General features: G+C 32.8%; 2 long non-coding RNA genes across 3 annotated transcripts in view; both read left to right on the top strand.

The window, feature by feature from the left end:
• Positions 1–26,869, top strand: part of LOC143237347 (uncharacterized) — a 367,273-nt gene that overhangs the window by 326,277 nt on the left and 14,127 nt on the right. The window lies entirely within an intron of this gene.
• Positions 21,652–25,814, top strand: LOC143237348 (uncharacterized). Its single transcript, XR_013020027.1, has 4 exons — positions 21,652–22,156; positions 23,559–23,712; positions 24,363–24,493; positions 25,691–25,814. It is a non-coding gene; the product is annotated as an uncharacterized LOC143237348 (long non-coding RNA).

Genomic DNA, 26,869 nt, shown 5'->3' with positions numbered 1-26,869 from the left:
AACCCGAAAGAACGTACTATACAAAATAAAGCACGATAACATTCTAATCTTCGCACTTCAGTTTCCAAGCACAGGTTTACTTGTGAATATTTAAGATATAATTAAAGTTATAATTTCTACCCTTTCCCGAGTTGAAGCACTAGTTGTCACAAACTCGGCAATGTTCTGTCAAACAAGATCACAAGTAAATCGTCAAACTAAACAGTACGGTTATTAAATTCCTACACTTAGAGTATGAGTGGTTAGACCCGTTGTTGTCAGTGTTAGGAGTACTCAAATAAAAACTTATGTTGATACAATTACAGTTAAGTTCACAGATTTCTTTTCGCTATGAAAGTAATGATAACCTTTTAAACATTTGTTAGTAGTATGGTTTGTGTTTTGTTTTATAGTTACAGCTTCTAAGTAAAAAAGAAATGTATAAGATACATTAAGGCAACGAAACAGTACGTGCAAGAAAAACACAAGGTGGTACGTGAACAGTGCTGTTAACTATGTTGTTAACATTCTAGGGGTAATTGCTGCTGTCAGAGTTGTCTGATCGGTGGGACAGCGACGAGTCTAGACTTACAATGTTAAAATCCGGGATGAGGTTGTACTCTGAAACAAAGACAATTAAACAAAAACGCCTTTCAGCATTAAAGTAGAAATTACTTGTGATGCGTTATTAATAATAACAAAAAAGGTTTAAAAGTTTGGTAGTTAAGTACACTGACAGCCAGTTACAAGTAGTAACCGTACAGATGTGGTATTAAGTACACTGACAGCGAGTGAAAAAGAATTCAACAAAAATCCATATTCACGAAATAACGTTCAATAAGAATTGGATTCGTTCTCTTTACTTGTTGCAGATAGACTGTAGAGTTGCAAAGTTATATTTAAACAATATAAATTGCGTGATGATGTGAAACCCACTTGAAATAAAAATGTATCTCAGAACGGCTGGTATGAGTAATAACTATCTTACTGATAAAGCAGATAAAACCTTTAGACGTTTGTTAATCAGAAGATAACACAGGAAGACCGAAACGTTGTTCACTGCTTTATTAATACCCATATTAGCTGTTCTGAGATATATAATGGTAAAATGGATAGACGACGTTGTGATTTTGTATTGTAACGGCGGACATTCTAGACTGTTCGTTTTAAAAAATTACTTACTGTAATCAAGATACAGTAATTAAAGTTAATTAACATTTGTACAATCAAACAAATTATTACTTTGAATTAGAATGAATAAGGTAAAAGGCTACTACCAGTAAGTACGAAATTAAAATGTGATTCTGTCTTTTAGTAGATAAAATTATATTTTTTTATTTTATTTGTTCTTAGAGAAAAGGTCAATGAGTCCAACCTTTTTGGGGGCACTTTATATCTTTAGCTTACATTTACTCAGGAGTTCAAAATAATCATACAAAGGTTATTCACTTTTACTAGGTCTTACTAATTGGTTACATAGATTTAGGGGATACATGTAAGTATACAAAATCAAAACTTACTTGTTAGTTGACACGTATAGCCCTCGTGTAGTTTTGTGAGAAATTTAAAACAAAGAAATATTTTTCGTTTTTGTCTGAACCTCTTTTTGTCTTTGTTATGCTAATTCCTGTATGAATGTGCAAAACGACGATTTGTTTTATTATTGTAATAATACCATGACTGGATCAGTCACACATCTGTATTGGTATCGCGCAATTCATACTTTTTCTTGTTCCTGGGCAGAAATTGTTATTTCCCAATTGCTTATGCCAAAAATAAAAGGAAAAGACCTATTTTTCTCTTTTAACTTTGCTTTTGTGACTTTGGAGTGTATAACGAAAACATGATGGGAGAGTATATTTGAGGGATGATATGTGAAAGTGATTTACATTACAGTTGCATATCTCGAAAAACTACTCACTTCCAATCATTTTTGTTCATTTTTGTATAACTTTAGAATAAATATATGTTAATCTTGATTCAAATGTTTTATTCAGACTTATGTAAATGAATGTGTGCAAATTTGTCCGTTTTTACATATAAAAATAGGTTAATTCCTAAATTTCATTATCCAGGTCATAAAAGCAAAGTTTCTCTACTGTTACAACATAAGTAATTACGAAATAGCACATACTATCCAGGAACAAAATTTGTGTTACATAGTGTAATTAGTGCTTCAGACTAATTTCTGAGTCACGTCAAGTTGCCTGAAAAAAAAACAACAAAAAAGAGGCTATGCATTTTGAGGACTGTATTTGTTAAACTGTGATGGTCAAGTCCAACTATTTGGTCAGAAGGGTGTCGTTCAACAATTTACGATGAGTACTTTTCACTAGCCGTTTTTACACTAGTTTTGTAGCTAAACCTTTCTCGGGTCGCGGCCTCGTTTGAAAATCTAATATGATAGGTATGGATCCCATTCCCAGAAAAATACACAAACACATACACGTAAAATAACAAGGAAAGCCTATAAGAACTGTCACTCTAGTCTATCTGTTTGAAACTTCTTTTTTGGTCCGTTTTGTTGTTCGTTTTTCCTTTAATAGCAGCTGAAGTGTTCAGACGTGTGAATTTACCACTGCCATGTTGCCTTTATCGTATAAGCTTCCTTCTACGCCAAAATCATCAGTACCCCCCGGTAATTCTTGATGGATACCGATGGACTTCTCCCTGCGCCTTTATCGTCCACTACAAACCCAACGTCTCAGTTGATCCTAGAAAAACAAAAATCCTTCATCGAGGAGGTATACTACTACAGGCTTCAACATTTCAGGTCCACGCTTACCTATATACACCGTGGAATACAAATAGCAAAGTCCAGTGCTCTCCCACCAAAAGTTCCAGTAGTCTATACTCAGTATTCATTAACAATGTTCATCTTTCTATAACTCCAGTAGAAATACAACATTCTCTGGAAACAACCACTTCCTCGAAACTCCTTGCTGCCCACAGAATCCACTCCAAGACCACAGGCCTACCAACTCATTTTGTAAAAATTGTGACTCAGAATAAACAGGTAGCTGATTATATACTAAACCAGGGATGCATCCTACATTATTTTCACTTTAGTGCCAAACGTCCCCAGCGTCGACCAACTCCACTTCAACATGTCAAGTCTGTTAATCAGAGTACCCCTCGTCTAGTAAGCTTTTTAGTTACATTTATGCCTATTATTTTGCTGCCAGCAGCATATCTACACTCAACTCTAGGAAGAAAGACAAGGATACTCTGACCAAAGTTGACATTATTTTTCAACAGCGACCTAATCCGAAGTATCCAGCAACAAGCCAGACTCAACTCACGCACGTTAAGACCACAGACGCGTCAATCTCAACAAACATCAACATCACGTTCAGTAGGAAGACACAAAGCAGATTCGCAAGAAGACACAAATCGTGTCAGAGAGAAATAGAATCGATCACTCAGCCTTATATCCACGAACGGCCTTATTCTACATCCTTCACATTCGCTTAGCGAAGTACTGCGAGTGAGAACTGTTTCACATAATCACTTCAAATAGTCTAAAACGGAGTTAAATGATAATTTAAATTTAGATTTAAATAAATGTCGACATGTATACAATTTATGATATTTACCACTCAGATTGATAGACACAATTTTCTTTATTAACAAGGTTTAGATTTTATTATATCGTCAGCACGGTTTCGCTAAGAGAAAATATTGTCTTACTGATCTTTTGACACTTGTTTAAGGTTACTGCTTATGTAGATGAAGGTAGGGTGTAAATTTGGTATATATGGGTTTTCAGAGAGCATTGCAACGGCGCTGCATGAAATATTAATATTTATTGGTCTGGAGAATCAATTAGTTAATTGGATAGAAGAGTGACTGGAGAAAAAAAAGCAGATATTTCTTAACAATGGAGTAAAGGCAAATTGGATTACTATCACAACTGTATTTCCTCAGAGCTAATTTTTGAACCTTTATATTTCTTTTAGACATAGAAAAAGGAATTGTCAATCAATAATTAAATTTTGCAAATGATATTAAGTTCCTTGGAGTTGCCAGCTATGAAGAGGGTGCTACTGTTTTATAAAATTGTTTAGATCATTTAATGCGTTAGGCAAATAAATGGCAGAAGAATCGCCTTTTTCCGTAGCTAGAAGTACAAACAGCATAGGTTTGTCTATATTAAGATTCAATATAGTTTATGCTTCAATACATTATAACTAAAATTCACACAATATATTTAGAAGAACAGGATTTTCCTATTATTTCTTACATGGTTATACAGGTGTATAAAAATGGACTAACTTTCGACAAAGGGAAGGTTCTGAAATATACCTAGACTACCATACATATTGTAAGTTTTCGTAGTTCTAAATGGTAGTTAAACAGGTGGCCAGTGTAAGTGAGCAAAACATTTACTTGTACCTGGTAGAAGAAAGTTCTCAACTAACAACAACATTAATTATATAAAGAGTAGACATAGCTTTTGAGTTAAAATACCAATCATACAAAACTGATAAGCCTAGAAATTCATACAAACAGTTAAGTCAGTAAAATGCATCCAGGACAGTAAAGAGTCACATGGTCTTTAGAAAACAAAAGTCGGTTTTCTCGGGGTACTCTCGTTCTCCCCACAGCAAATTTTGAGGCTTTTGGATTTACAGATCCCTATCCTCTTGCGTTTTTTTTTTTTAGGGTCAATATCTATATCTAACCTCTCGCAGACCACCAACGGACCTTTGTCACCAGCCTGCAGCATAATCTGGTATACTTAAAATTCTTTCGGTTTAGCACTTAATCATTAGTCTAGTAAAATTTAACTTTATGAGTAGGGCGAAGAGAAGGTCCATTTTGAGCGCCTCGATTGCTTTGCGTTTCTTTCTGAGGCGCAAAGTATTAAATCGGAATACTTGCCGCGAATTTGATTTTATCTGTTTGAAACTGTGGGAAATTGTGCCGTGAAAGACCTTTATGGTTTAGTGACTGTCACGAGCTTAGAAGATTTATATATGTATATGGTTTAATAATTGATTTAAGTTCAGTACATTTCTGTATACATGTATAATTTAGCTACTGGAAGAACTTTAATAGGTTACTATTTAGACATATAGTTTAACAACTGGTACAAGTTCAACACATTTCTTTACATATATATAAACATGTACAGTTTAGAGACTGGTAGAATTTCAATATACAAATTAGATAGTTTTTTTAGTTACAACTATAGATTCATTTGTTTGAAATCAGACAGGCCTACTCACCTTATTCCTTACTAAATCTTTATATTATGTATATCCAGACTTATGTTACATTCTCTTTGCGTATTTTATGAAGTTTTCAAAATATTACCTTTACAAATTAATGAGTGTTGCTGAATGATACACAGTGATTTTACATTATTGTATATTACCCTTATTATAAAAATAACGGATCGCATCACACCATGCAATTAATAAAATAATTACCTACTATTAACTGACGAAAGCTTATTGAAACAAGCTTTAGTTACTGTTTTCTGTAGCATGCTACACTTGAGTGGGACTTTACTTACCGTTTACCAAACAAAGTTGAGTTAGAGAAGCAGTTTCCCAACAATTTACTTTAGAACACTATATCTGAGTGGGACTTTACTTACAGTTTACTAGAGAACATTATATTTGGCTTATATTTTACCAACACTTTACTGTAGAACACAACACTTGAGTGGGATTTTACCAACAGTTTACTCTAGAGCGCTGCGATCGAACGGGAGTTTGCGCATAGTTTGCAATAGAGCACAATGATTGAGTGGGGAGTTTACTTGGAAGTAGCGAAGCGATATTCCTAAATAAAGTGAATACATACGTTGTGTTAAGTGGTAATACAGGTACGTTTCATTGTGTATAGTTAGTTTATTATTCAGCAGTGTTATGTGATAAACATATCTTGTTCGATTCCCTGTGTTTGCTAGATTTATCCGAGAAAGCTCAAAAGTATTATCAGTTTATCCCAAATTATAACAATAGACATTTTTTCTTCACCAAGAATGTAAGTGATGAACATGAAAATCAAGTGCTTATTAATAAAAATTAAAAATAGCAGATATTTTAGAATTAAAAATACCATAGTGGTAGTTTAGTGTTGTATTATTCGGTATTGTAGCTGTTTTCATATTATTTCTGTTTAGTATCGACCTTGTGGCCGAATGGAATGATTAGCGTGTAAATCTCTGTAACAGAGAAACAAGCTCAAGTCTTATATCTTGAGGTTTTATTTTATCTATCTACGTAAAGTTCTAGAGATATGCTGTTTACTTCTCTGCATATACGTTGCAATATGCAAACATCAAATATTAAGCTTAAAGGAACTTTTATATATATTAAAATATTGAAACGATTAAAGATCATAAAAGACACGCAACGTGTTTCGACGTGAGGATGACGTTAACGACGTCTGAACATCTTGAGAGTCTTTCACGACTGTTGGTCGGTTTAAAATAAACAAACAAATAATTATATCTTGTCCATTGTGTATTGGTTGAGAATTTTATTACATTATACGTAAACATCATGAAGCTAGAATTGATCGGTTGATTACTTTAATGTATTATATTTATGGATCATAAAGCTAAACTAATATTTATATGACGCATCTCAGAGCTAAGGCCCCGGTATGGCCAGGTGGTTAGAGCGCTCAACTGGAAACTAGAGGGTTGCGGGGTCAAATCACCGTCACACCAAATATAATTTCCCTTTCAGCATGTTTCTGTAAACAGCTTACTGTGTTTTCATCTCAGTTTGATGAGACAGATAAAGTGACATTCCGACCCTTTATTCGTTGGTAAAAGAGCAGCTCAAGAATTAACGGTTGATGGTGATAATTAGCTGCCTTCTATCTGTTCTTGTACTGTTAAAATATTGGTGGCTAGCGCATATAGCCTTCGTTTAGCTTTGCTCGAAAGTAAAACAACAAACAAACAAATCAGAACTAGAATTACGAACGCCATGGCGAATACAAACACAGGAAAGGTAAATAACGTATCATCCACACCTTGCATAGGTTTGTTTAACATGTTAAAGGAATATTTATTTGATTTAAAAGATTTGTTTAATTTAAGACTAATTGGTAACCTACATATGACGAATATGACTGTTCCAATATCATAAACATTTAAAATACATTTAATAAATTAGAATTAAAGTGTTCCTATGGTGTAAATCATCTGCCAAGTTGTATCAGGTCATCCCACAAGTAATGTTCGAAAACGTAATACAGGAAGTGCATTATTATTTCTGTCTTTGAAGAAGGCTTTAATGACTAAAATATGTAGTAGGACGTGTATAAAAAATGTTCAGACAAATAAAAGAAACTAATCCAACTCCACTTTTTCAGATCATTAATCAAATAAACCCTTATGAAGATGGATGTGTCTGAGGAGCACATTAAACATATAATGCTTTATGAGTTTAAAAAAGACAATAGTGCAGCAGAAACTACACGAAACATTCAAAGTGTTTATGGTGTGGAGCCTCCCAATGTAATAAAATGTGAAAGATATTTCAGAAGTTCAAATCAGGTGACTACAACTTAAGTGTTGCCCCAAGTTCAAGTCTTCCTGTTGATTTTAATGATGACTTGCTGCTGGCTGAACTTGATGAAGATTGTGCTGTAACAGTTGAAGAATTAGCACAAAAGCTTAATTCAAATTATTCTACAGTTCACCGTTATCTCCAACAGCTTGAGGTGGTGTCAAAACGTGGAGAATTGGTTCCCCATAATTTGACAGAAGCCATTTTGGTGTGGATGTGCTTTGTATTCACTGTGAGAAAACCTATACACTGGACTCAGACTTCGAAAATTAAAGAATTTTAGGAAAACTAAGTACATTGATACGACACCAATATATTAAGAGAATGTTCTAACTAACTGTATAATATATCCAGAGATTACTGGGCTTAATTAACAGTAACAGTGAAAATATACCTTAAGATTCATGAAGGCGTGGTGAGGAATAATTACAATGTAGGCTATTTAGATGTCTACTGAAACTTAAAATAACATCAAATTAATTTCTGGAAGCTTTTTATGTTAATTTTCTAAATATTTTAAGGAAATGTTGTATTTATAATTATTTATTTGTGATTCCTTAAAAACGTTTACTCTTATGATTTTCAGACATTAACATTACTTATTGTAAAAACTTGTGCATTTTATTGTACCATCAAATGAGTGCCAACAAAACATTCAGGAGAAACTGGTTAATATTTTACGTAAAGTCATGCAAACAATGTAAAGTATTTCAAATGTATTCTATTAGTTCACATGGTATGTGTATATTTATATTCCGGGAAATATTTGAATAAATTGTTTTAAATTAATATATCAACCAAACGTGTTTCATTTAAATGTACATCGAAGTTCTTGAATAATAAAAATATGCTAATAAGAAAATATTTTTTCCAGGTGTGTTAAGTATCCTACCGAGCCCTCTTTTGTGAGACAGGATACTAAATATGCAATTAATATGTATAGATATAGCATTACGTGTACAACAACCTTCATGTCACAATTAAGAGTTAAACTGTGTCCTGTTTTAAACATTTACTAAAAATAATGTTACATATATAATATTCTAGCTGATTTTAGACAGTTTTTAATAAAGAACAACCAATATTGGTTTGATGTTGCTGACGTATAAACTTCATATTCAAGAATGCCCTCTTCCGGTTTTTAAACAATGTCAAAAGTTTCCTTCTTTTATTATTTTTATTTTATTTGAAAACTGGCTCATAAATATCGATTTGGTTTTAAGTATTTTAACTCATAAAACGTTAAAACACAACCATCAAGGGCTAGTATATTCATGTCATGGATACAAGATAAAAGAGGATATGAATCCCACGATTATAAAAGGTTTTACGTTTCTACTCTATCAGTTAAATAAGGCAAACATAAACTAACAACATTTAAGATACTGAAATCACTTATTAGACATTTAAAGGATGAACAAAATGTGATAAAAAACAAATCCTTCGTTTTATGATATTATAATTAGTAAAACTAAAAGTTATTTCTTGTTTTATATTTGCTCAATTAAGAAAATAATATTGAAAGGAAACTTTTGGTTTTTGTTTTCTGGAAGGAGGACAGTACTATTCATTTCACTAATATGGAAAAACAATAGAGGGGAAGAACGAGCTTTAAGTAGTCGCTGGCCAATGGTAGTTTTATTTGAATGTGTGAGGAGTTTTGACATAGTGTATGTGAATCATTTTATGGTATATGTGTGTTTTTTAATACAAAAGCCACGTCGGGCTATCTGATGAATCCATCGAGGGAAATCAAACCTCTGATTTTAGCGTTTTAAAACCATAGATTTACCACTGTACCAGCGGGGTAATAGTGCTTTAATTTTACAAGTTTCAAGTTGTTTGTTAACCACAGAATAAAACAACGATATTATTATGAGACATGCGTTTTTTACCATAAATCTTAAAGCCAGAGTTAGCCATTCAAGGACCCTGAATTAAACGGTTCTCTATTTAAAAAACAAAACGAGATAAAGTTAAAAATGTTTGATAAAGCAAAATTAAATCAGTTTAAATCAGTTTGCCAATAAGTTTAAAGATTAGATACTTATAGATTTCAGCATATAAAACATAATAAAGGTTCAGACTTTCATAAGTACCAGCTGATAAACTTCTTTGTTAAAACCTAAACAGTTAGAATAGCTTGCAGACATTTTATTGTAATATTTTCAGTTTATAAGGCCTCCAGTGGAACAGCTGAATGTGTGCGGACTTATGTTGCTAGATGTCGTGTTGAGCAGATTACAGATAACTCTTTGTGTTTAATAACAAACAAATAAACAAACAGCTTATAGACTATCATTATTCACCTCGACAGAAAGTCACTTTCTATAATCAAATGCATTATATCACATCCAGGTGAACTCTGATATTTATATATATATATATATATCAGTTACATTTATATTTCTTTATAAAGAAACTATCTTAAGTAACTTATCTGTATATCTTGATGAAGCGTTTTGTTGATTTTCTTTTTATCATAAACATTCATAGACAATCCGCGTGAGCCGTCCCTAAATTTGAAGTGATAGACTTTATTGAAGGTATCTAGTGAACATCACCAACTGTCAAGTCTTGGACTGATCTTTACCAACGAATATAGAGACTAACCCTCACTGTGTATCGAGTTATCGATTGAAAAAGCGGCCATACTTGATGACAGGTTTCGCTACCGTGACTCGAAGGTGGGAAGTCGAGCTCCCTTCCCATCAAACTGCCAGGTCGATCGCGAAGAAAATATCTTAGAGAACATTTTAATATTAAACCACATAATAAAAGAAGATATTATCTATTGTGTTGTTCAATCATGAAGAGAAGTGTCTCTCCGTGTTTATACTGCAGCGTTGACAACGTTTTTGAATAGAAACCTAGAATGTCCTTACATGTGTTTTACTGTTGATCATGTAAACGATTCGTGGAATACTGTTCTTAGACACTCAATATTTCATCAATAGTTAAAGAGTTAAAACATAGATTTTTCTTAAACCTCTATATAGTTGTAAAGACAGTCTACAAGTTATTCTTCTAATATGATCCAACATTATACATCAACCCTATAATATTCTAGATTCTGAATATTAAGGAGAAAATGTTCAACTTTTGCATCTTACTATATTGATACAAAACACCAATTCGATCTGGAAAAAAAGGTACAAAATTCTAAATTTATTAAATAATGGAAAAGCGCACAATAGTCAAGGAAATTTTAGGAATAAATAGAATTAAAGAAAAACAACAAATTCAGAAAAATATTATAAGACAACCAAACCCACTTATGCTCCGCCCCACTCGTATTAAGGTAGATGTATTTGTATTTGTTACTTCCGGTTCTTTTGGAAACAAATATAAACCTGTATAGAAACCTATATCTTTGTCCTGTGTTGATCCAACTAGCTGTAAGTAGGTAACTAGCTGTCAACCAACCAATCAAGAAACGTCTATCAGTACGGGCCTTTCACACTCTCCCCTCGATGTAGTATGATTCACTTTCATTCTCAAATACAGTTATTGTTATATATCTCTATGTAACCCACATAAAACACGGTGTTACAAAGCAATTTCAAACTTCACGGCTCCTAACCTTCACAAACAAGCCGAACAGGGTGACAGTTCTCTGACCTCTCCCAGAATACAATTTTTTTTTCCTAATATTCTAAATACCTACCAAGGAAGGAAGAAGAATTTTACATACATTACTACAAACAGGTTGCAGTAACAATATACTGGGCATATACGTGTTGTAGTACTACTAGAATTAGAGTAAAGGTGTTTCATTATTAGTATAATGAGTACAGAAATGTTGTAATAAAATTATAATCACTACAGACTTGTTGCAGAATTAAAACACGTATATTAAGTACTAGTGTTACCACTACAGAAATGTCAGAGTACGTTCATCGTAGACATGAACGTGTTCTCCAGTTGAAAGCCTCATGAAAACACTGAACTATCTCCGACACCTACCAAGTTATAGTATGAACATTTCAAATCTAGTACTTGATTTGTAAATAGTCTGTATAATAGTTGTTATAGATATATTCTAAAACCAGAATAATCACCTTATATTTGTTCTCGTAATATTATAATAACAAATACAATACCACATACCTATCTAATATACCATAATACAAACTGGCTCATCAGTCACAACAATACGACAGTCCTCACTCAATTGTTACAACAATACACCAACGTTGACTTATCAATTACAACAATACCACAGTATTAACTCGTCAGTTGCAACTATATGGCAATACTAACAGGAATCAAATAACTTTAATACTTACTTACCCCGAATGAACATATTTTATTATAATTATAATATAATAAATATCTTACAGATACACTACGCAGTATTATTCACCCAGAAAAGTTTAATATTACATTATCCAACCTGAAAAACATGTGTAACATATCAAATACCAATCTTCTACTCGTTTCTAATACATCAAAATACCCACCCCATACTTATCTAAAATATTACAAAAATAACTTCACTTAGGAAATATGTTAGCGACTCAACATAATAACATTCACCATCACGTGTGTTTAATACCACAATATTCACCCTACACACGTATCTAACCCACCAGAGCGCTAATTCTCTACACATGTGGACCAGCTTGGCCTGCTGGTCAGGGGTGCACAACAAGCAATATCTGTGTTCCCTGTTTGAATCCCGGTTACACAAAACATGTTCGCTTTTCCAGTCGTAGGGACTGGATTACTCAAACTACTCGTTGGTGGTAGTTGACGTTAACTAGCTACCTTCCCTCTGGTTTATCACTGCTAAATTACGGATGGTTAGGAAAGATAGTCCTCGTGTAGCATTGCATGACATTCAAACAAACTTTACACATGTCTAACACATTTCTAATTACATTATTTGCCACTTTACCAGTAGATCTGAAAAGCTCTGGGACTGACTGAAACATATCGTTTACGAAGGATCTAATTCTAAATAATTCCTAAGGAACTGTATAAAAAAGTGTAGTGTTTAAAAATATAACAGGCCTAAGAGTAACATATTATGACAAATATAGTTGTAATACTGCTTCGCCATCTTGTAAAAAACGATTACACCATGACGTAATGAACTTCCGTTATTCTTGATCTTTACTATGAAATGAATAAGCTCTAACAAGCGTCCCTAACTTATGACCTCACACCTCTGAGAAGACATTTCTTCATTATTACAACACAGTTTTCTAAACATCAAAATCTAAGTTAGTAAAACGATTAATAGAAAATATTTACAAGTCTTTATTAATATTTTTGTTCTCTTTCTTTTTAAAATTTCTGTTTAAAATCCGTTGTAGAAATAAGTCTGTGGGTTTTAAAATTATTTTGTTAATGTTAAAGTGTACATATTAATGACATAAGTCCGGGAAATATAAAATATTATTTTACTTTTAGTTCGCTCTATCTATTCTTGTTGTATAATTTATAAATATACTGATTTTGTAATAGTAAATGATTCTTGCCTCCTGCATTATATCAAATCACAATAAATAAATTGAAATACTGCAGTTTTATAATCAATTAAATAGGTTTAATTTTAATACGCTCCGTTTAATAACGGAACTGTGTATTTTGCAAACACTGTGTATATTAACAACAGAACTGTATATTTTGCAAACACTGTGTATATTAACAACAGAACTGTACACTGTCTAATCACTGTGGTTAATTTTTGTTGTTGTTCTTGTTTTTGAAACTGGACACAAAACTACACAATGGGTTGTCTGTGCTCTGCCTAAAACGGGTATAGGAACTAGGTTTCCAGCATTGTTCCGTATACAGATTTGAAATAGAAATTCAAAGTAAATCAAACCAGTTAACACTGTGTTACTGATATGGCTTATCCTGTAAGAGGTTTACTCTGCTTTCATTTCGATATAGTTTTGATGAAATGGGTTTAGAGTTTAAACGATTCTAATAAAACCTTTTTTTTTTTAAGGAAACTCACACCAATAACAGTCACGCTGACATCCATATTTATCTCTCAGAAGTCATATTGTCACCTAAAGAAATGACTTGACTGAAAGCGGAACTATTTTTACTATCTACCTTTCTGTGCAAGCATGGCGATTTTCTGTGACGTTTGTTTTGTGCAAACAATTTTGTATTTACAGCTTTGACTGAAGATTTTCATGAACCATCGTTACAAGGTAAAATGTCAGCAATTTGGAACATCTATGATGAACCTGTACTCTATCCTTCTAACAGTGACCACAGACTTAGATGTCACTTCATTAGTCTTGTTGACAGAGACAGGGGTTATGGACATTTCTGACACGAAATACCCACATATTTTCAGTTACCTAGTTTTCAGTGTCTGATATTAACAGCATAAAACATTTAGATGGGTGCACAGTGTCAGAATCATTAGTTTTAAATTTCCAGTTGAAGTTAAACAATTGATACAAAAACTATTAAATTGGACTCAGATGATTTCTATATAATCACCTTTATTGCTTAATAGTACTCCATGTGTCCTTACAGTTTATATCGTTCTAAATTTAAAGAGAATCAACTTGTTTCTTAGATTATTTGCTAACGTTAAACAATTAGATCTAGATCAGAGGCCTAATACTGATAAATATGGTAAGTTTTTGATGCAAGAGTCTATCCAAGTATTCATAATATTAATAAAACAAGCACTACATACACTGTCATACAGGATGATAAATGGACTTACAATTTCTAAGATAATATAATGTGTTGATGTTATATTTTCATATCTGTCAGCTACTGATCCTGTTAACAACATTAGGACTAATACGGTTGTTAAATTACCAGTAGTTCACACATTAATAAAAGTTTAAGTATTAATAGTATATTTCAGATACTAATCTATATACATTATCATAACTGTGGGCTGGGTTGGAGTATTGCTTTATGTATACTTGATTGTGTAACGTTAAACAGACCGAGATTCTTCCTGGTTCTGTTTAATTAATGCAGCGTCCATAACTTGCATAACCCTTTTACTGAACCTCATAGCGTCAGCTCGTTACAGTCTAAACATTCAGCAAAACGTTTCTTAACATGTTTCTCTTGAGTCACGTCGTTATGTAAATATCATTATTTATATACTTCTGTGTCTATACTTCACTGTATCGTGAGACATTTAAAATATCTAGCGATGCCTCAGTTGGGGCTTTATCAAGAAACGTTCAAGCCCATAGTTTGAAGTTTCTGTGTTTCTGGTATTAATATTTATGATGTACATTGGTGATACAGCAATAAGTCTTCAGATTTACATCTCTAAAACCACAGGTTTGATTATACTCAGTAGACACAGCAGATATTCTGAAATTCGTTACGTTTTCATTTTCTCTTTAAAAAGCAACTTTTTCATTTTTCTTTTCATTTTTATTTATCTATTCCAAATAAAAGTGAAGATGTTCAGATAAAACAAAAAGTGGTTTGTTTGTTTTGGAATTTCGCACAAAGCTACTCGAGGGCTATCTGTGCTAGCCGTCCCTAATTTACTAGTGTAAGACTAGAGGGAAGGCAGCTAGTCATCACCACTCACCGCCAACTCTTGGGCTACTCTCTTACCAACGAATAGTGGGATTGACCGTCACATTATACACCCCCACGGCTGGGAGGGCGAGCATGTTTAGCGCGACGCGGGCACGAACCCGCGACCCTCGGATTACGAGTCGCACGTCTTACGCGCTTGGCCATGCCAGGCCTAACAAAAAGTGAACGATGACTGTTTTTAACAATGGCTTTACTAAAGTCGTACAATGAGGACATTTATTATGATTACAAAACTGTTTTATGAGAGAAAATGAATCATTTAAGTTCAGAAAATTGTAGACTTGTTGATTTCATTTTTATTGTTACAAACAATTAGATTGTTTTGTTTTTGAATTTTACGCAAATCTACTTGAGGGCTATCTGCACTAGCCCTACCTGATTTAGCAGTATAAGACTAAAAGAAAGGCAGCTAGTCATCACCACCCATCGTTAATTTTTTGGTTACTTGTTGCAAAAGAATAGTAGGGTTGTTTACAATATTATATCCCCATGGCTGAAAGAACAAGCAACGTTGGTTGGACAAGAATTCAAACCCGCAACTCACAGACTACGAGTTCAACTTGCAATATCTTAGATCATAACACAAAAATATTAGAATGCATATTCGTTTTACATGAACGTTCTCCTCTTTTATTTATTTTTGTTAACAAACATAATAATTAAAAAATGGTAATTGTGGTAAACGAAATAATAATTTGATCTAAGCAACAGTTTCGTTTCTTCGTAATTCGTAAAAACATTCTTACGTGGCAGAGAAAATGGATATTATTTTCAAAATATATGAAGCTGAATTATGGGAAATCATGGCACCCAAAATACTTCTGTTCTTGGAGAAATCTAACAAACACAATCTGTTAATTTTCGTGTCTGAGAATATTGCCAGCTTTCATAACCTGTGTCTTTCAACATAATTTAACATGTATACTGTGATATTTGGTTTTTGAGCCATTAATACTCTTGACTGTATATTTAGTTATCACTGTAAGGAGTTGTAGTGTTTTCATTGATCTGCTACTTTCATGAAGGGATACTGTGTAAAAAATAATAAAAATATTTGTCTAACGAAAGTGCGTATTCTATATCAAATACGTTTTCTTAAATTAGTCTTTGTGTACAATATTGTGCAAAAGTGTTTGGACAAAAAACTATTTTGTTATTCTTTTCATTTTATGAGCTAATTCTTCAATGCTATTACTCATTGTAAATTTCAACACCATGGTAACGACTCACTGACAATTTTTAACAACTAAATAAGTCAGGGTGAGAATACTTATCATTTTGTAGAGTTTCATATACTTGTACCAAGGGCATGTCATAAGAGTTCTGTTTGAACAAACATAGTGATCAAATTCAGGCTACAATGTCTTAACTATATAGAAAGAAGCTTGCATATAGTACCAGCTAGAAGGAATCAAATTAATAGGAATCGACAAATAAATCTTGATAAAAACAGTAATAGCATGTATATGACGACATCTCGTCATTCCACAGCCCAAAAAAAGGATAGAATTATCAGTAAAGCAGAGATTTTGCATAAAAACTATATGTGATGCTACTTGGGCTCTCAATCAAATTGTTGCAGGCTTAAAATGTTCACCAAACACTGTCTAGTACACCCTGGATCATGAAACCAATACAAATAAATTTGAAAATAGGAAATAAAAAACAGAACACCTAGATTCAGTGATACTGGTGTTTATGCAGCCTTCTGGAGAGGATGCCACTGATCTTAAGCATGAAATAAATGATTGTGTATTAAGTGACAGAAAAGTGTTCAGATTTACACTATCAAGAAGACTCAACGAAAATGGAATATACTGTCGTGTAACATTTAAAAAGTTTACTTCTATCTTTAAATATTTTTCAAAGGCTGAAATTTGCTAAAAAGTACAAAATTGGACTGTTAATGATTAGAAAATGGTGTTATAGATTAACGAGGCTCGTTTGAATTATTGAGTTCAAAGCGTAGGTTGTACGTCTGGATGAAGAAAGATGAAAATATTTACCTCACTGCATAGCACTTACCATAATGCATAGGAAAAACAGTGGGAAGGGAGTGTTTGTCTAATGATGCGACTGGAGTTATTTGTAAAACATATGAAAAAATGGACCAGTGCAAGTACTATCAAAGACTGATCTCTCATGATACACACAGTGGTTTGCGTATTATTGGTAAAGGATTATATTATTAAGAAGATAATGATTCCAAATACTCATCAAACTAATGTAAAAAAATAATTAGCTACGAAAAAAGCTGCTGGAGTCATTCAAATGGTTTAGTGGCCTACACAGAACCTGATCTCAACCCAATAGAGCAGATCTGGGATTTGATTGATCAAAACTTGAAAAATTAAAAGTTACTTCCCAAAAAACTTTATGGGAATGCATTCGAGACATTTGGAGTAAAATCATAAAGGACACTTTGATTAAATATGTTACAATACTGCTTGAAAAACGTTTTACAGTCATTAAAGCAAAAGGGAACGTACAAAATATTAACTGTTTGCTGAAGTTAAACACTTTCACTGAGTTTTTGTTGTGCTAAATATGAAGAGTAATACAATTCTGATGTTTTACCTGTGATTTACCTTCCATTGTTCATTGAAAGTAGCCTGAAATCTAATATTTGGCTTTGTCCTATCATTTTTGCACAGTACTGTTACTTGAATGCAGCTTTGGTTCAAATTAGGTACTTACGATGACTGAATATAAAGTCTATAGTTAGGAATTAGGAATCAATTAATTATCTGATAATGAAAAGCTAGAACATGTAATACGAACCTCCTATCTTTTCTAGTTGCTACGATTTTTTTTACATTTAGTGAATCAAAAACAGTATCTCTGTCCACCTCTTTCTATTTATTAGCACTTGCTTATGTACACCTACTGCTGTCTGTGACGAGTGAATAACCAATTAAAATCTCAAAATGTTCCCTCCACAGGTTCTCTAAGCCTCTGTGAAGTAAATATGCGGAAAATCCATTTCTTTTTTTTTTACGGTAGACTCCAAATGTTAAGGTAATATATTGTTGAATTCTAAAAAAACATAATTTTTAGAACGAAATACAGCTTAGATACTAAGCCTGATAAGTTATAGTAGAGTTTTGTTGTATTTACGTGGCAACGTATTTGTTGTTATTTTAAAATGCATGTGTAAAATATAAAAACACTTATTCTACATCCTTCACATTCGCTTAGCGAAGTACTGCGAGTGAGAACTGTTTCACATAATCACTTCAAATAGTCTAAAACGGAGTTAAATGATAATTTAAATTTAGATTTAAATAAATGTCGACATGTATACAATTTATGATATTTACCACTCAGATTGATAGACACAATTTTCTTTATTAACAAGGTTTAGATTTTATTATATCGTCAGCACGGTTTCGCTAAGAGAAAATATTGTCTTACTGATCTTTTGACACTTGTTTAAGGTTACTGCTTATGTAGATGAAGGTAGGGTGTAAATTTGGTATATATGGGTTTTCAGAGAGCATTGCAACGGCGCTGCATGAAATATTAATATTTATTGGTCTGGAGAATCAATTAGTTAATTGGATAGAAGAGTGACTGGAGAGAAAAAAGCAGATATTTCTTAACAATGGAGTAAAGGCAAATTGGATTACTATCACAACTGTATTTCCTCAGAGCTAATTTTGAACCTTTATATTTCTTTTAGACATAGAAAAAGGAATTGTCAATCAATAATTAAATTTTGCAAATGATATTAAGTTCCTTGGAGTTGCCAGCTATGAAGAGGGTGCTACTGTTTTATAAAATTGTTTAGATCATTTAATGCGTTAGGCAAATAAATGGCAGAAGAATCGCCTTTTTCCGTAGCTAGAAGTACAAACAGCATAGGTTTGTCTATATTAAGATTCAATATAGTTTATGCTTCAATACATTATAACTAAAATTCACACAATATATTTAGAAGAACAGGATTTTCCTATTATTTCTTACATGGTTATACAGGTGTATAAAAATGGACTAACTTTCGACAAAGGGAAGGTTCTGAAATATACCTAGACTACCATACATATTGTAAGTTTTCGTAGTTCTAAATGGTAGTTAAACAGGTGGCCAGTGTAAGTGAGCAAAACATTTACTTGTACCTGGTAGAAGAAAGTTCTCAACTAACAACAACATTAATTATATAAAGAGTAGAAATAGATTTTGAGTTAAAATACCAATCATACAAAACTGATAAGCCTAGAAATTCATACAAACAGTTAAGTCAGTAAAATGCATCCAGGACAGTAAAGAGTCACATGGTCTTTAGAAAACAAAAGTCATTACAATGCATACATGGAGTAAGGAAGTAAACACGTGAAGATTAAATGACTTTGCAAAGAATACTATATCAAACTTTGTGAAACTATTCCCATATCTGATGTAAGACTAATAGGGCTATAATTACTGAGACAATTTTTATTACCTCCTTTCAAAAGTGGCGTGACATTAGATAACTTCTAATTCTTTGACACCTGTTCACTGTTCAAGGTATTACGAAAAAAAATAGAAAGGGGCTCACGCATCCAATCCTAACCATCTTTAAAATCCTTAGGGAATTAGTGTTTGGCCAGGGAGTCTTGGCCCGGCACGGCCAGATGGTTAAGGCACTTGACTCGTAATCTGAGTGTCGCGGGTTTGAATCTCCGTCGCACCAAACATGCTTGCCCTTTCAGCCGTGGAAACGTTATAATGTGACGATCAATCCCACTATTCGTTGATAAAAAAGTAGCCCAAGAGTTGGCGGTGGATGGTGATGACTAGCTGCCTTCCCTTTATTCTTACACTGCTAAATTAGAATCGGCTAGCGCAGATAGTCTTTGTGTAGCTTTGGGCGAAATTCAAACCAAACCAGGGAGTTTTATCTAAGTAAATGAGTAGTCCAAACGTTGGCGGTGGGTGGTAATGACTAGCTACTTTATCATTAGATTTTTTACTGATATATTATATTAGAAATGGTTAGCACAGATAGTCCTCAAGAAGCTTTGCGCGATATTCAAAATAAACCAAACTTTTTTATCTGTGCGAAAAGAAAGTTAATACTAAATAAATGTTTGAGTCACTAGACTTATTTTAACACGTGAATTGCTCAGATGGTATCTGAAGATGTGGATGCCAGAAAGCTGTGAAACGTTGACTCAGAGAGAAGGAGGGCATGCGTTAATCTTGATTAGAGCGAGAATAGTTGAAGCCGGAGACGATGTGATGATAGCAAACATAAAATGTTGTAGAACTGTGGAGAAGAGAGATCCAGACCGAGAATGCTCATAGTTACTGACTCGATACAAATGCGTACATATACACATACACTGATTACATAGTTTAAATTTCTCTTTTGATTTTAACTGTAATTACGCTTGAATGTAATGGAAAAACAGTCCTTCCCAGAGTTGTGATCTGTGAATCATATACCCAGAAATTTTGGTAGGAGGGAAATAGGAGTGCCCAGAGAAATCACTTTCAACGACCCATACCAGCCGTTTTTAAATGTATAACTTTCACGGTTAGAACGTCGAATAAAATTACCCGGACAGTGTTTGAGAAATGAGGCTGAAAAGAAAGTTGTTATTATCCCATAATTTCGGCCGAGCATGGCTAGGTGGTTATGGCCCTTGACTCGTAATCTAAGGTTGCGGGTTTGAAACCCCGTCGCACCAAACATGCTCGCCTTACACGAGGGCTACCTGCACTAGCCGTCCCTAATTTAGCAGTGTAAGGCAAGAGGGAAAGCAGCTAGTCATCACCACCCACCGCCAACTCTTGGGCTACTTTTTTACCAACGAATAGTGGGATTGATCGCACATTATAATGCTCCCACAGCTGAAAGGGCGAGCATGTTTGGTTCTACGGGGATTCGAACTCGCGACACTCAAATTACGAGTCGAGTGTCTTAACCACCTGGCCATGCAAGACCTTTCCATATTGGCCGGTAGTGACTAGATACTAGATAGAATTATAAAATGTTATTTACACACGTATATATATTAGGTTTACAAGTAACTTTATGTGTACTTCATGGTTTGTTTTCCTGAAGATGGTGAAATTATTTGCTTGAAAGATGTAGATTTTTAAAGTTTTTTAACTTATCTTTTTAAATTTTGCAAATAAATTATTGTGCAAGTAGGAAATATTGATACCTCACTCGTTTTATCAATTTTATTTACAATCAGAATTGATTCCGTTTTTCCAATGTGGCAAAAGCAGCTTTTTCTGGATACTATCACGTTGTTCTCACCATAAACAAACTCACACAGATCGTCAATAAAAGTATGTTTGATGTTATAGTTTTGTTTATTATGAACACATAATTTTCTTCATGAAGGCAAACAGTATACTAATATATTTCTAATGTCATGATAAAATTTTCTTTTGACGGTTTGTATCAGTAATTCGCCGTATTCACTTATAAATATCTTCCGCTGGGCTATCAGTAAATCTACGACTTACAGCGCTAAAATCTGGCGCTCGGTTTCCACAGTGTATTTCTTCGAATAAACTTATACATTCTGTTTTTATATGCAATTAAATGTAATGCGATTTTCTGCGACCTCTGTAAAAAGTTTCAGTATCAATTTATTTGATTTTGAAATGCTGCAAACGAAATGTTCTGAAAACTCTCACTTTTAATTGGCATAACTCAAAGATTGAAATATTCAGTTTATATTCTAACTGAAAGGCTTTATTGTTTCAAATGTTTTAGTAGATTACACAGTGCGTTTTAAAATTAATAGCTATCTAGTGGTGCCGCTCTAGAATTTTGTAGTGGCTGAGCAGTAAGTCGGAAGAGTAATAATGCTAAAAAGTAAATTTCAATATCAGTGATGGATACAGCGGAGGTATGTCGTTGGGTAGCTTTCTATTTAACAATAAATAAAAAAGCTGTTCCAGAACAAAAATTACTTTGTCTTGTAACAGACGGTTCTATTAAATAAGAAGCAAGGGGAATGTAGCATGGCTTCGACTATTATAAAAATAATATATATATTCATTTATCAAGCGAGGTTATAACATGAATCTGATAGTGTTTGGTGTGGCATGCTTCCAGAGGTAATCAAGGCTTGGATTAGAAGGTAAGTTTCAATGTAATCTATGTTTCAACATAAGAATATGCAGAAAATATATTCCTCTAACTCTTCATCAAGGGCTAAGCAGCATTCTTAAAACTGTTTCAGCTTACTTTCTGTCAGAAGAAGCAATAGTAAGTAAATTTAAAACTGTGTAGGTATAAATATTGTGGTAATTTCTAAATACCTCACAGTTTAATTTGTGTCTGTGAACGTTTTTTTTTTGTCAGCAGTGTAAGTTCATATTTATTCAATTTTTTCTGTTATAATATCCAGTTAGATGGCATGTTCCAAAAGGGTAAAAAACCTTGTTCTTTTGTCACACAATTTTTATTCTATTATTTTACGCTTATTTTCTAAAATATAATGAATTACAAATATGGACCAGTCATAATCAAAACATAAACTATTCCTTTTGGAAAACCTAAACAATAGAGGATCAAATTACAAAAAAACACACTCTTAATAAATAAAAAAATGTTTCCTTGACATTCATCAAATGACAAGTAACTGTTTACAGACTCCTCTTTTAATAGTATGTATAATAGTGTTTCTGGGCCATTTAAAGGTGAACGTTATGTGTAATGAGATTTCTTTGCCACTTAATTTTAAAAATGCAAAATGTTAAAAATAGATACCAACATGTCCTAAAATGAGAAAAAAATAGGTCAGAATAATCAAAAATAGCTAACACTTGGTATAGTAGTATCGAAAATGACAATTATTAAAATACTTTTTGATGCCCCGAAGTTAAATTTTCCCAACCTTTTAGGAATGTTAGGGGTTTCTGTACCACCTGGTGAGCATAATGTTTCTGTATCACTCAGGTTTGCATCCCTTCTACCCCTTTAAATGTACAATAGTAAAAGCAAGGAAGGCAGTCTGTTTTGAAACACAATTGAAAATTGTAAAAAAAACATACAAAAAATCCATCCAAAAACTTAGAAAATGTGTTAAATAAGTCATTAAAAATATAGAGAAGATACTGAAAAGATTGATTCAAAAAATGTTCACACTCTCTTAAAGTATCTTCATCAACTGAATTATATATTAAAACCTTTTTGTTTCACAAATTATACAGGCCTGTGAATTTAAACTTCATAAAAGTTTGTTTTGTTTTAATAAAAGGTTTTAAACAATTGATTTATGCAGGTTTTAAAAATAATATTAATTTGTTTCTAGTACTTAAGGATTCTTTACAAATTGGGAAGAAAAAAAAACTCTTACATCAAATTATTTCATTTATCAGAGTAAAAAAAAGTGCAAAGAAACTAGAAAAAAGAGAACATCATGGATGTGAAATGAATATGCACCTTCATTTATTTTGGTTTGTGTGTGTGTGTGTGTGAAATCTTTGTCCTTTAGTCTCTAAACTCTATGGTGTATTTTTTTGTTTTATGTATTGCAGTTGAATCATCTGGTTGTTATGGTCAACAGCAATCAGTCATCATTCTGTTGTTACACCTTTCATGATACCTCCTCAACATTTCCATGATATACAAGTAAACCTTTTCCTGGTTCTTTGCTCTTGACAAAGAGGCTTACAGGGAAATAGTTTATATGTGAGTATAAGAAATGAACATTCAACCCCATATTACAACCCAACTCTTTGAATTTATCAAGCATGTCACTGGCAATATTTTTGTAATTATTCTTCTAGTTTTGCTTATTGTGACATACTTCTAGTTGTACAATGTATCATACTGTTAATTTATACGTGTGAAGCAAGATATATTAGGTACTATTAATAATACTTTTTTCATTATTATAGCAATTTAATGTTACTTATTTCATTTAGTAAAAATTATTTTGTTTGGGTGCTTCATTTAATTAACAAATAACACTGTTATTTTTCAGTGCACGGTGCATGTTATTCAGTGTTAATCCTTGTAGTTATAGTTGTAACACTAGAAGAGATAATCAGTCCAACATCTGCAGTCAGTAGTGTAAAACCTAATCTTTAGTCCATACTTGTTTAAACTGTTAGTAAAAGATTTTCCTACTCATTTTATTAATGTCACATATTTCAGATAATGCCACTGTTTTAATAAAAAGATGTAAGAAATATAAAACTTATAATTTGACATGAAGGTTAACAAGATAATGTGATTTTTAAAAATTGTATTTGTTGAATTTTGTAACATGTATAGAGGATGTAACTCTGCTTCTTATTTCTCTATAGACTAAGTGAAAACTTTTTTTTTTTTAACAGAACATAAAGGTGATGCTTCTAAGTAACCATGGAAATATTAAAGGTTCAATCCTTTTCTGATGAGAAGCAGAATAATTTATCATATATGAAGTTAATGAAAAATGAAGATGACACTTTCACAATAACTAATAGTAAGTCTCTATATTTAGTATTTTCATGTTTTAAGTTTCTACCAACATTATAATATGAATTTCACATGTTTTGATTTAGTAGTGTGACTGAATTTATCATTGTTGATTATAAATATTTTATACAGGATTTTTTCCTGTCTTAGATATTTATACCAGCAAGTACAATTGTTTATTTTGGTCTTTGGTGTCAGAAAACTGAATATTGTGGCACTTTTGTAATTTTATTCTGTATTGTCACCTGTAAATAAGTTAAACTTGAGCACTTTCATTATACTTGCCGACATACCCACCTTCCACATGGCTTATTGGTTGGAAGCCTCTTCTCTAAATGATGCTTTATTGACTGTTTGATTATAGAAGTCCATCAGTGATTTGTCTGATTGACAAAGATATTTAGGTCTGACAATAAATTTAGAAGAGATATCTTACATATTTCACTGTTGTACAAAGTAGTAATCACCAATAAATATATTTGGAACTAATTTGATGTACAAGGATTATATGATGTTTTGTTGGTCCTGGTTGAACAATATATATGTGTAATGTATGGATTGAATATGAGTGTACAAGGATCTCGTTGATGCTTTGTTTACCCTCATTAATTAGCATATTTGTACTAACTATGGGTGTACAAATGAATTATTGTTTTTTGGTTATGATTGTTTGACAAGTTTGGTTCATGAATGTTGAGCTACTTTATTTTCTACATTGTTATTTCCAGTTCAAGTCTGTACCAATATACTAGAACTTTACCTTTATTCATCTGGTGAATAAACCCAGTCTTTTCTTAAACTATTTTTGTCTTTTTTTTCTAAGAGACAAAATTATAAACTGATTTATTTTTTGTATCTGATAGGGTATTAAATAGAACAATGTTTTGGTGGTCATCTTAGGTTAACAAAGAGATGACCTAAGAAGGTCAAAATGTTGTACTCTGCTTTATTTTAATAGAAGTTTTAATATACATACCAGCTGTCTTGAGATACATTTTTACTTCAAGTGGGTTTCTCGTCATCATGAATGATTTTTTTTTTCATGACATTTATTCAGTTTATAACTCGTGTTTGTTAATACATGTACTTAACATATTTTTGTAAGACAAGAGGATGTGGTATTTTAATGTGAATTACGTTCCATAAGATAACTTCACTTAATAACAATAAGTTTAAAATCAGAAACTTAACAGTTTCTTTTCAGGTTGTTGTCATCACTCAACTCCATGTATTTTGGGCATGTTTTGTATATGTTCTCCATTTATGGCCAAAATCTACAAATGAGATTATTTTTCCAAAATAAAACTTTTTAAACCCTAAAGAACCCAAGAAACAGTTTTATCTGCCACTATTTTCTTTACTTTAACTTCCAAGTCTACTCCACAGACATTTTTGTTTCTATATATATATGTATGTGTGTGTGTGTGCATATATATATATATATATATAACCTATTGTATGATGAAGCAAATAAAATTAATAAACCTGACAGCTCAATTATCAGCTGCTCATAAACAAATTATCAAACAAAAGTAGGTGGTTGGTTCTTCCAGTCACTTGTCTTCTTTATAGTCAACATTCAGTAGTGACAGTGGCAGATAACTTTGATGACAAAGGCAGGATGGGCCAATGGGAATTAAACTTGAGATTCAAATCATGAGAATATTTACTCCCTAAGTAAAAAATAAAACAACCTAAGTTGGACAATAATGGAGTAAAAGAATAACTTATAAATTTACAGTTAGACAGAGTTCAGATAACTCATTCTATAACTTTGTTTATCAACAATTAAATTTTTGTTGGTGAGTTTCTTTTCCTGTCAAAATAAACTTTAATAAATAAAAGATTACACAGAAACCTAATCTGTTCTTTTATACTACTTATGCTGCAGCAACTGTTAACTTCACAACTCATCAGTGCATCTTCCTGTTTCTGAAACAAAAGCTTTACCTTGGTGCTTCGATGTGAATTCCTGTACATGGTGAGGGGACCTCCCAAGAAGGTTCTTATGGTAATCTTCTTTGTACAGAAATGATAGGCTGTGTAATGGACGAGTGCATGGAGGGATGGCAATGTTAGTTGATCAGCATGTGTCCACTCTGTCTTTGCCACTCAACACACCTTTGGAGCCCATAACCATCCATGTTTCCTTGGGTCATACCATCACTGTTTGTTCTCTCTACATGTCACCTGGAGAGACATATGATAAATCAGACCTTGATACTGTCATTGAACAGTTGCCTTCTCCATTTTAATCCTGGGGACTTTTAATGGACATCATCCCCTCTGGAGGAAGTGCTGATATTGATAGAGGGGTCCTTCTGGCAGCGTATGCTCTCTGATCACAGCCTTTCTCTTTTTTAATACTGGTTTTTGACCTATT

Source organism: Tachypleus tridentatus, chromosome 13 (assembly GCF_004210375.1).
Source record: "Tachypleus tridentatus isolate NWPU-2018 chromosome 13, ASM421037v1, whole genome shotgun sequence".
In the NCBI taxonomy this organism is placed as follows: domain Eukaryota; kingdom Metazoa; phylum Arthropoda; class Merostomata; order Xiphosura; family Limulidae; genus Tachypleus; species Tachypleus tridentatus.
This window is presented reverse-complemented; position numbering and strand designations above follow the sequence as displayed.